Consider the following 10,852-nt stretch of genomic DNA (forward strand, 5'->3'; position numbering starts at 1 on the left):
AGATGGACCTTTGGTCTTTCCCAGTATGGCACTACTTATGTACTTATGTACTATTCAGTTTATTCAGGGTCGTCAAGTCGCAGGAGGAATGTGAACGATTACAGGAGGACCTTGCGAGACTGGGAGAATGGGCGTGCAAGTGGCAGATGAAGTTCAATGTTGACAAGTGCAAAGTGATGCATGTGGGTAAGAGGAACCCGAATTATAGCTACGTCTGCAAGGTTCCGCGTTAGGAGTTACGGATCAAGAAAGGGATCTGGGTGTCGTCGTCGATGATACGCTGAAACCTTCTCAGTGTGCTGCTGCGGCTAGGAAAGCGAATAGAATGTTGGGTGTTATTAAGAAGGGTATGGAGTCCAGGTGTGCGGATGTTATAATGCCGTTGTATCGCTCCATGGTGCGACCGCACCTGGAGTATTGTGTTCAGTACTGGTCTCCGTATCTCAAAAAAGATATAGTAGAATTGGAAAAGGTACAGCGAAGGGCGACGAAAATGATAGTGGGGATGGGACGACTTTCCTATGAAGAGAGGCTGAGAAGGCTAGGGCTTTTCAGCTTGGAGAAGAGACGGCTGAGGGGAGATATGATAGAAGTGTATAAAATAATGAGTGGAATGGATCGGGTGGATGTGAAGCGACTGTTCACGCTATCCAAAAATACTAGGACTAGAGGGCATGAGTTGAAGCTACAGTGTGGTAAATTTAAAACGAATCGGAGAAAATTTTTCTTCACCCAACGTGTAATTAGACTCTGGAATTCATTGCCGGAGAACGTGGTACGGGCGGTTAGCTTGACGGAGTTTAAAAAGGGGTTAGATAGATTCCTAAAGGACAAGTCCATAGACCGCTATTAAATGGACTGGAAAAATTCCTCATTTTTAGGTATAACTTGTCTGGAATGTTTTTACGTTTGGGGAGCGTGCCAGGTGCCCTTGACCTGGATTGGCCACTGTCGGTGACAGGATGCTGGGCTAGATGGACCTTTGGTCTTTCCCAGTATGGCACTACTTATGTACTTATGTACTATTCAGTTTATTTTACTGTTGTATATCTCCACATATCTGTCTTATGTAGTTCTGTTGATATATATTTTGTGTTGATATTATTTTTTGTTGATATCTTATGTCTTGTATTAAAATTATTATTTTATTGCATGCATATTTAATCTGAATGTTTTTAACTGATTGATTTGATATTATATTATGTTTTTAGATTTGATCTGTTTTTATCTTAAATGATTTGATTGTGTTTTAGATATGTTTTATTATAAAATATACTATGTGATGTTTAATTTATTTATTTTTTGTTACATTTGTACCCTGCGCTTTCCCACTCATGGCAGGCTTAATGCGGCTTACATGGGGCAATGGAGGGTTAAGTGACTTGCCCAGAGTCACAAGGAGCTGGCTGTGCTTGAAGTGGGAATCAAACTCAGTTCCTCAGGACCAAAGTCCACCACCTTAACAACTAGGCCACTCCTCCACTCCATTATGTATTTTTATTTTGTAGTTTTTTGTACCCCTGACGCAGCCTGAGGGTGAAACATGGCCACATTGGGTAACCTTGTAATAAACCACTTCTTCTGTTACCCTCCTGTTCCATTTTTTTTGTCTTTTTTGATCTATTTATTCTAGCGAACATACTTGCTGTAAAGGAATTTAAACTATGCAGCTAAGTACCGAAGTTTGGTTTTTAGTTATAGCAATGTTTAGCTGGGCTTGTTAGGGGATTTAGTTCAATTAGGACAGCTTGGGAGCTTTAAGGTTCAGAGGTGGTGGTATTAGGGCAGCTTGGGAGCTTTAAGGTTCAGGGGTGGTGGTATTAGGCGGTTTTCTTTGTCTTCGGACCTAGTTCTTTTTAGTTTGGTGATTGGTGAGCTCCACATTACTTTTGGTAAGGGACAGGAGGAGGTTTTTAAATCACTCGTTTTTCTCACTTAGAGTGAGTTTTTTTGCGTGTGATTGGTTTTCCTCTTCTTTGGTCCCTTACAGAACCTATGATAAAAACGGACCCCTATAATGGTAGTGGTAGTTCTATACTGAAATTGTCCCTATCTGGGGATTTGAGGTTCCATTTGTTAGTTTGAATCTATTGTGTGGAGACACCCGCAAACTAAGTGTGCAAACCTTTTGGATTTATTGAATTATATCAGTTTGCATTTCCCTGTTTTTTTTATTGAGTTTTTTGATTGTAGAGGGATAGAAAAATCTATTAGCAACAGTATAAATAGCAAAAATTACTGTTGCTGGTTAGTATCCATCATGTGGAAATTGAAAAGGATAAGACCATTCTTCCCAAGATTCGTCTTTCGCAGCCTAGTGCAATCCCTCGTCCTCAGCCATCTGGATTACTGCAACTCACTATACGCAGGTTGCAAAGAGCAAATACTGAGGAAACTTCAGAACACAGCAGCCAGACTCATCTTCGGAAAACCAAAATATGAAAGGGCAAAACCACTACGAGAGAAACTACACTGGCTTCCACTTAAGGAACGCGTCACTTTTAAAGTATGCACCTTAGTCCACAAGATCATTCACGGCGAAGCCCCAGCCTACATGTCCGAGTTGATAGACCTGCCACCCAGAAACGCTAGAAGATCATCCCGAACGTACCTCAACCTCCACTTCTCTAACTGCAAGGGCTTGAAATACAAGACGCTACACGCATCAACCTTTTCCTACATGAGCACGCAGTATTGGAATAAACTGCCGCGCAACTTGAGAACAATTCACGAGCAAGCTTCCTTCCGCAAATTACTGAAGACCCATCTTTTTGAAAAAATTTACGGAAAGGGCCAAAACACATAGAGTCCACACTCACTGTTCTTCAATACACCATAAATCCACTTCTAATCTCTCATCCCCCGTAATCTCACATCACTCACACACTTACTCACAGAAATATGTACACCATACGTCATTGTGTCTTAACTCTGCCCTTTAAGCTTCCCACTGTCTCCTTCCAATGTTTCAATGTTTATGTCCCATTGTTATATTCCTAACGATACTTCGATTGTCTCGCATAACTCTGCACAATGTAATCCATAACCAAGTTGTAACATATTGTATTTCCATTAATCATATCTTATTGTAAGCCACACTGAGCCCGCAAAGAGGTGGGAAAATGTGGGATACAAATGCAATAAAAAAATAAATAAAAATCAGAAAAAAAGTTTTTCAAAGGGGATGATTTTTAGCATTTTACAGAAGCTTGCATAATTTTTTATGGCTCTGATATGTTTAGGAAGGGAATTCCACCACTTGGTACCTTGATAGGAGAATGTAGACATAAGTACTGATTTATAAGCTACTTTCCTGCAACTGGGGAAATGAAGGAGTAAACTACTACTACTACTACTACTTAACATTTCTAGAGTGCTACTAGGGTTACGTAGTGCTGTACAATTTAACAAAGAGAGACAGTCCCTGCTCAAAGAGCTTACAATCTAATAGACAAGTGAACGGTCGATCCGATAGGGGCAGACAAATTGGGGCAGTCTGGATTCACTGAACGGTAAGGGTTAGGTGCCGAACGCAGCATTGAAGAGGTGGGCTTTAAGCAAAGACTTGAAGATGGGCAGGGAGGGGCTTGGCGTAAGGGCTCAGTAAACACTTCCTTCTCCCTAAGATTGTATTATGTGGAGGAAGATTTACTAAAGGTTGCATATAGAGAGGTGCCAATGCCATGTAGTATTTGGAAGATGAATCCACATAGTTTGAAAGCAACTCTGGCTCTGATTGGAAGCCAGTGCAGCCTTTAAAGCAGTGGGGTAGCTCTCTCGAACCAGGGTGACTTCTAGATCAAGCATGCTGCTGTATTCTGTGCTGTTTGCAGCTTTTTTTAGCGTTGTTTCTTTGCAACCTACGTAGATTGTGGAAAAGATACAACCAGTTGACGTCAAAATCTAAGCTTTCCAGTTGTTGGAAATGACAGTAGCAATCAATTTCTTACAAAATACCTTACACTATCATTCAAAAGTTGAACACAATCAATCAACACACAATCTAAAATGAATCCTTGCCTCTGTTGGTACCCAGTGCAATTTTTAAAATAGTGGTGTTATGTTATCAAATTTATGAGCGGAGTGAATAAGCCTTAATGTCTGTATTTTGGATTGTTTGTAGTTTTTTTTAAAAAGTTAAAACCATAGGCCAACCCAAGTACACTATACAGTAGTCCAGTTGTGACAGCAATAAAGATTGAGGGGGCCCTTTTACAGACCGGCAGTAAGCCCAACGCAGGCTTACCGCTCACTCTTTCGGGACTACTGCCGGCTCAATGTGGCCGCCGGCGGTAGTCCCGCTCTGAGCGCGTGCCATTTCCAAGGGAAAAAGAAAACCCCTGGAAACAGCTTGCGTGATGGTAACCCGGCAGTAATCGGGTATCACCGTGCGCTGCCTGGCTACCACCTTGTGAGCACGCGAGCCCTTATTGCCACCTCAGTGGGTGGCGGAAAGGGCTCCCCATCGCATGGCCATGTGGGTAAGAGTTCTCTTACCGCTTGGCCACGTGTGCTGGGGGGCGTTTTTACCACTGTGATAAAAAGGGCCCTGGTGCGCAAGAAAAACAGCCCTTTTTCCCGCAGCTTGGTAAAAGGGCTCCTGAATAATCAAAATAAAAGTTGGGAAATCCAGGTAGTTCCTAATAGCTCTCAATTTCTTCATCGACAGAAAGGACTGTTTTATTACCCTTTTACCATTGATAATTAGCTACCTAAATGTACTCCTAAGATTCTAGAGGAGATATCGAGGTGGTATTCAGCATCATTTTTCCTAAGAAACTGATCATTGCCATTGGGGGGCTGGTCTACCTATCAACAAAAACATTCTTTTCTCCCTATTAAATTTCAGTTTATGATTAACAACCCAATCATCTATTGAATCCATACATATTTGTACTGTCATCATAATTTGAGTCATATCCTGATCTGTCGGAAGTAGAACGGTGATATCATCTGCATATATGTAAGTAATAACATTTTTTAAAAATTCAAATAGCCGAAACAAGGAAGAACCATTCTAGTCGGAATCTTCAGATTATTCCATTAAACATAGTTTGTGGCATAGAAACAGGACTTGAAACACTCGACACAGCCGTGTTTCGGCAACCAGTGCCTATGTCAGGAGTCATGCGATTCTAAAGACGTGTCACTGAAGAATGTAGAGACGAAAGAAAAAAACTACGAAAGGAAATGAATGCCCACAAGGGTAAACTTGCAGAATTCAAGCAGCACAATCACACTCATGCATGCTCATTTCAGGCAAAATTGGTTCTTGCTTGTTTTGACTCCCTATTATTTGACTTTGTTGTCATTGTGTGTGGGGTTTTTTTTTTCCTTCTATGTTCTGGTAATAACATTTAAACCATCCAGTGCTGCTGCTAAAGAATTCATCAGTACATTAAACATAATAAAAAGCAAAATGGAGTGGAGGAGTGGCCTAGTGGTTAGAGCACCAGTCTTGCGATCCAGTGGTGGGCAGTTCAAATCCCACTGCTGCTCCTTGTGATCTTGGGCAAGTCATTTAACCCTCCATTGCCTCAGGTACAAACTTAGATTGTGAGCCCTCCTGGGACAGAGAAATATCCAGAATACCTGAATGTAACTCACCTTGAGCTACTACTGAAAAAGTTGCGAGCAAAATCTAAATAAATAAAGGAGATCATTGTGGGACTCTGCCTTGGGCTAACCAGACTTTAATTAGTATCCTCTATCTTTATAGCGCTGATAGAGATTTGGTTTGGAAATATTATTTTAAAAGGTCCTTTTACTAAGCCACGTAGGCGCCAACGCACGCTCATGTGCCAATGTGGAACTACCTCATGACCTTGGCAGTAATTTCAGTTTTTACGTGCGTCTGGTACGTGCGCTGGAAAATTTCTGGCACATGACGCTAACCAGGCGGTAGTCAGCAGTGTACATGCGCTGACGATTACCACCCAGTTAATGTGTGAGATCTTACCGCTAAGTCAGTGGGTGGCGGTAAGGTCTCAGGCTCAAAATGGACACGTGCCAATATTTATTTTGCTGTACATCCATTTTCTGCCCTCCCCCCCCCAAAAGGCCTTTTTTGCAGGTGTGCTGAAAAATGGACCCGCATGCATCCAATACACGCATCTACACCAGAACAGGCCATTTTCAGCACACCTTAGTAAAAGGACCCCTAAGTCCAAGGAGAAGATTTGGGGGGGGGGGGGGGCAAGCAAAGACTTTGGTTTTTCCTGATGTCTCCCGTGAGACACAAAGGAGGAGGAAGCACTCATTGCTGCTTCGCCCTGGAGTGCTTCAATTGGTATCCTTGTTTTTCCTGTCGTTTCCGTGCAAATGCATAATTCATTTTCGCTCAACAAAATATAGTTTTTGGAATCCAGCATATATGACCACTTTTTTTTTTGCAACTAAGAGGACTTCTTTGGTTTCTGATTGTATGTGTGTGTGTGTGTGTGGGGGGGGGGGGGGGGGGGGGGGTTAGTTAATGGGAGTTTAAAGAACTAGATATCTGTCGGGTCTCTTTTACAAAGCCGTGCTAGCGATTCCTGCGTGGTAATCTCATTTGCTGCGCAGGAATAGCTAGCATGGCTTTATAAAAGAAGCCCTTGCTTACATGCATGTATGAATAAGATTTTCCTTAATATTACTTTCTTTGTCCTTCCTGTTATTATTGGATTCTCTATATTGTGGACTAATGCAGCTTTAATTGGATTTAATTTTATTGGATGTTGATTGCTTTTCCCTTTCCCTGTATGTAGAAGACATAGGGAGAGGTTTTTCTTTCCCCTTTCAATCCCATTCCATTAATTTTCTGCTTTTCTGTACAAATTAAATTTAGTTTAGTTTTATTCATTTATATTCCGCAAAACACTATGCAGATTATAAAGAGAAATATATAGTTGAACCTCATGGTTTAAAATTCTAAAATTCAATAAACATAAAAAATGTTGTACTTCTAAAACTGGAGCATATTTCCCTTGATGTACACTTGAAGATTTTGTATTTCTTTATGAGGTTGTATTTTTCTTCTTTTTCTTATATTTCTTTGTCTATTGCGATAAAATCTTAATTTAAAAACATAAAATAAAAAGAAATATTGCACCTAATTTAGGCCTCCCTTTTACAAAGCCTCGCTAGCATCTGCCAGTGCGGTAATGCCGATACACCCATTCACTTTGAATGGGCAGTGTTGGCATTGCAGTGTGACTTTCTAAAAGGGGGCCTTAAGAAGGTAACATAAGCACATATGTGTCGTCATAGAATTGCCTCCCTGAGAGCTTCTGAACAGTTATACCTGCTCCATTGCAGGTGTAAATTTTTCTCCTAAGATTGTGTGGATATGTAAATATGGGTGGCAATGCCGGTAATTGGGAAACAAAACGGGAGCTGGGCAGACTTCTACGGTCTGTGCCCTGAGAATGGCAAGGACAAATCAAACTCGGGTATGAAGTATCACATACCATGTAAATGAGTTTATCTTGTTGGGCAGACTGGATGGACCGTACAGGTCTTTATCTGCCGTCATTTACTATGTTACTCTTTGGGGTTCTACATGGAACGTTGCTACTAATTGGGATTCCGGAATCTTGTAACTCTTTAAGATTCCAGAATCTTCAGAACTTTTAGTATAGGAACAGTGCTGGGCAGGCTTACATAAGTACATAAGTAATGCCACACTAGGAAAAGACCAAGGGTCCATCGAGCCCAGCATCCTATCCACGACAGCGGCCAATCCAGGCCAAGGGCACCTGGCAAGCTTCCCAAACATACAAACATTCTATACATGTTATCCCTGAGAATGGCAAGGACAAATTGAACTCGGGTATAAAATATTACATACCTTGTAAAATGAGTTTATCTTGATAAACATGGACCATAAAGGTCTTTATCTGCTGTCATTTACTATGTTAGTATGTTACCATATATATATATATGTGTGTGTGTGTGTGTGTTTTACAACATATCTGCATATATTGCAAATTCACCCCAGCTTTACCCAACCTCTATCCCCAGGAACACAGATGATGTAATGCTTAGTTCTATGTGTGTATACCCCTGGGTAATTTCATACATGTTCATTTTTGCGTGCAAAATGTTTTTATTTTTGGTGCATATAGGGTTTTATAAATTTACCCCCATATTGGACAGAAAAAAAGGGGGATGAATTAGCACGAGTTTGATAATTGTGAGCAATACTGCTAGCCATGAAGGCTTCAATCCTAGCTACTAGATTATAAACATCTATTGAATTTACATTGAAAGTAAATTCAGATTTACAACCCTTTAAATAGCCAAAGATGGGATCTAGTCAATGCAAAAAAAAAAAAAAACATAATAATTAATCATAAAAACATTTAGAAACCCTAAATCTAACACTGAAATATAGATAGCTAGAAAGAAAGACAGATAACAGTAGCAAAACAGACAGATTCAAGTAACAGAGCAATGTCCCCTGCATCAGATAGTTCTGCACCTCATAGTCACTTGTCAGAGCCTGGTGGAGAAGTTTGCTTACCTGTGAAATGACCACCCTCTTCTGCAGTCTTCTCCCATTAAGCAAAGCAGGATAGTAGCCAGAGAATCATTCTGGCAGTAGAAGGTGGAGAGTTGATTACTCAAATGCCCTCCCTTCATGACCCAATCAGGCATCCAACTCCTCCTCTCTACTTACCACCCCCGCCCCCCCCCCCCCCCCCCCCTGTCATTCCACATCACCTTTTCCTCTCCCTGCCCTGTACCTTACTCAGTTTACATAAGTGTTGTTTGAGTAAACAGACCAATTCTGGTCAAAGGAATAATTACAGGGTTCTTTTGTTTGAAGTGCCTGGGACATGATTTTGTAATTCTTAACAGGACTTCCTTTATTGTTCCATGAACTTTACTTCCCACAATAAGGAGGAAGTTGCTTCATACCTGGCTAAAAATGGATCCAGGTGTCTGGTGGCTCATCTGTTGCTAAAAATTTCAAATGCATTCTTTCCATTATTTTTATTTTTAAGTGGGTGAGTTTTCAAAGGGACCAGAAGCGTAGCCAGGCAGCACATTTTGGGTAGTCCTTATGGTATAATAAGCAGACATGAAATGTCTTTTCCATTCTCTCCTCCAGTGGCATACCTAGGGTAGTTGACACCCGGAGCTGCTCATTTTTTAACATCCCCCTCCAAAATCCAGTACTAGGCATAATGAGAATACAAAACACTCAGGATCTATAGAGCAATTCTAGCATACCATAAGCAGTCATTTCTACGAGTCACACAAGGAAAAGGAAAGCATCTTAAACACTACAGTGAGCACTAGACCATCAATTCACCTATTGTAAAACGAAACCAGACAGAATAGTTCAGATCGTCGATCTTGCACTGTCAATGCCAACTGAAAGCCATGTCTTTTTCACAAACACAGATACATCATACACCCTAATCCACTATAGAATAAGTAATCATAAACTTTCTATTTAGACAAAAATTAAACTGAACCCCCAAGATGTCAGACTCTGCATACAATGAACACCACAGAAACAGAAAATGTCCCCTAGTACTTTGCAAAATATAAAGACAGCAGATGTAAATTTGAAAAACTAACAAATACCAATCACCACTTTACAAATTAACAAATAGAAATAAAACAAATATAGAAAATGAAATACTATTTTATTGGACTAATACATTTAGCTTTCAGAGGCCAAAACCTCCTTCCTCAGGTCAATACAGTATTGCTTTTAAAATCTGCACCCTGGTTCATAAAATTATCTAGGGCGAAGCCCCGGGATACATGACAAACCTCATAGACTTGCCAACCAGAAATGCAACAAGATCAGCACGAACATACCTAAATCTTCACTACCCAAGCAGCAAAGGACTCAAATACAAATTAATGTATGCATCCAGCTTTTCCTATTTAAGCGCACAACTATGGAACGCACTGCCAAAAATAGTAAAAACAACGTACGACCACCTAAATTTACGGAAAGAACTAAAAACAAACCTGTTCAGAAAGGCTTACCCCACCGACCCAACATAAAAGCCTGAGCACCTGCAACACAACAAAACCAAAAATAACTTCCCTCTTCCTTCCTAAGTCCCCTAATTATACCTACCTTACATGAACCTATTCTACTACAATAACACCTGTATTTGTTCATTCCGGAACTGGCGAACGCCACTATGGTACCAAGTAAGCCACATTGAGCCTACAAATAGGTGGGGAAATGTGGGATACAAATGTAACAAATAAATAAATAGTGCTGTTACAGTATCCTATCCTGACCTGAAGGGGGGTTTGTTCTCCAAAAGTTAGTCAAAATGTATTAAAAGTAGTCCAATAAAAAGATTACCTTATTTACATGTTCTATTTATAAACATTTATTAACACAGCTACAGTACTACTTTATCCTAAAGCAAAAAAATAAAAATATATATTTTATTTACACTTTGTTGTCTCTGGTTTCTGCTTTCCTCATCTTCTTTTCATTGCCTTCCTTCCATCCAACATCTGTCTTCGCTCTCTCTCTGCCATCCAGTGTCTGCCCTCTCTGCTGTTCCCTCCATCCATTGTCTGCCCCCTCTCCCTGCATCTTCCATCCACATCTGACCTCTATCTCTGCCCCTTCCATCCACTATCTGCCCCTGTCTGCCCTCTCTCTCTCCCCCTTCCATTCACTGTCTGCCCTTTCTACCCTTCCATCCACTGTCTGCCCTTTCTCTCTGCCTCTTCAATCCACCATTTGCCCTCCCATCCATCCAGGATCTGCCCTCCCTCTCGCTCCCCCTTGCAACCAGGATCTGTCCCCTCTCTCTCTCTCTCTCTCTCTCTCTCTCTCTGCCCCCTCTTTTTGGCTCCCAGTTTCAGCCCCATTATCCCACCT

The 10,852-nt window shown here is 41.0% G+C and overlaps 1 protein-coding gene across 1 annotated transcript in view; it reads right to left on the bottom strand.

Moving 5' to 3' along the window:
- The window catches only part of LOC115464970 (carbohydrate sulfotransferase 6-like), a 45,796-nt gene extending 37,241 nt beyond the window's left edge, over positions 1 to 8,555 (bottom strand). The window contains exon 1 of the mRNA XM_030195362.1: positions 8,504 to 8,555. The gene's annotated coding sequence lies outside the window, so the exon portion shown is untranslated. The remainder of the gene's footprint in view (positions 1 to 8,503) is intronic.
- Positions 8,556 to 10,852: the final 2,297 nt, after the last annotated feature.

This window comes from Microcaecilia unicolor, chromosome 3 (genome assembly GCF_901765095.1).
Source record: "Microcaecilia unicolor chromosome 3, aMicUni1.1, whole genome shotgun sequence".
Lineage (NCBI taxonomy): Eukaryota > Metazoa > Chordata > Amphibia > Gymnophiona > Siphonopidae > Microcaecilia > Microcaecilia unicolor.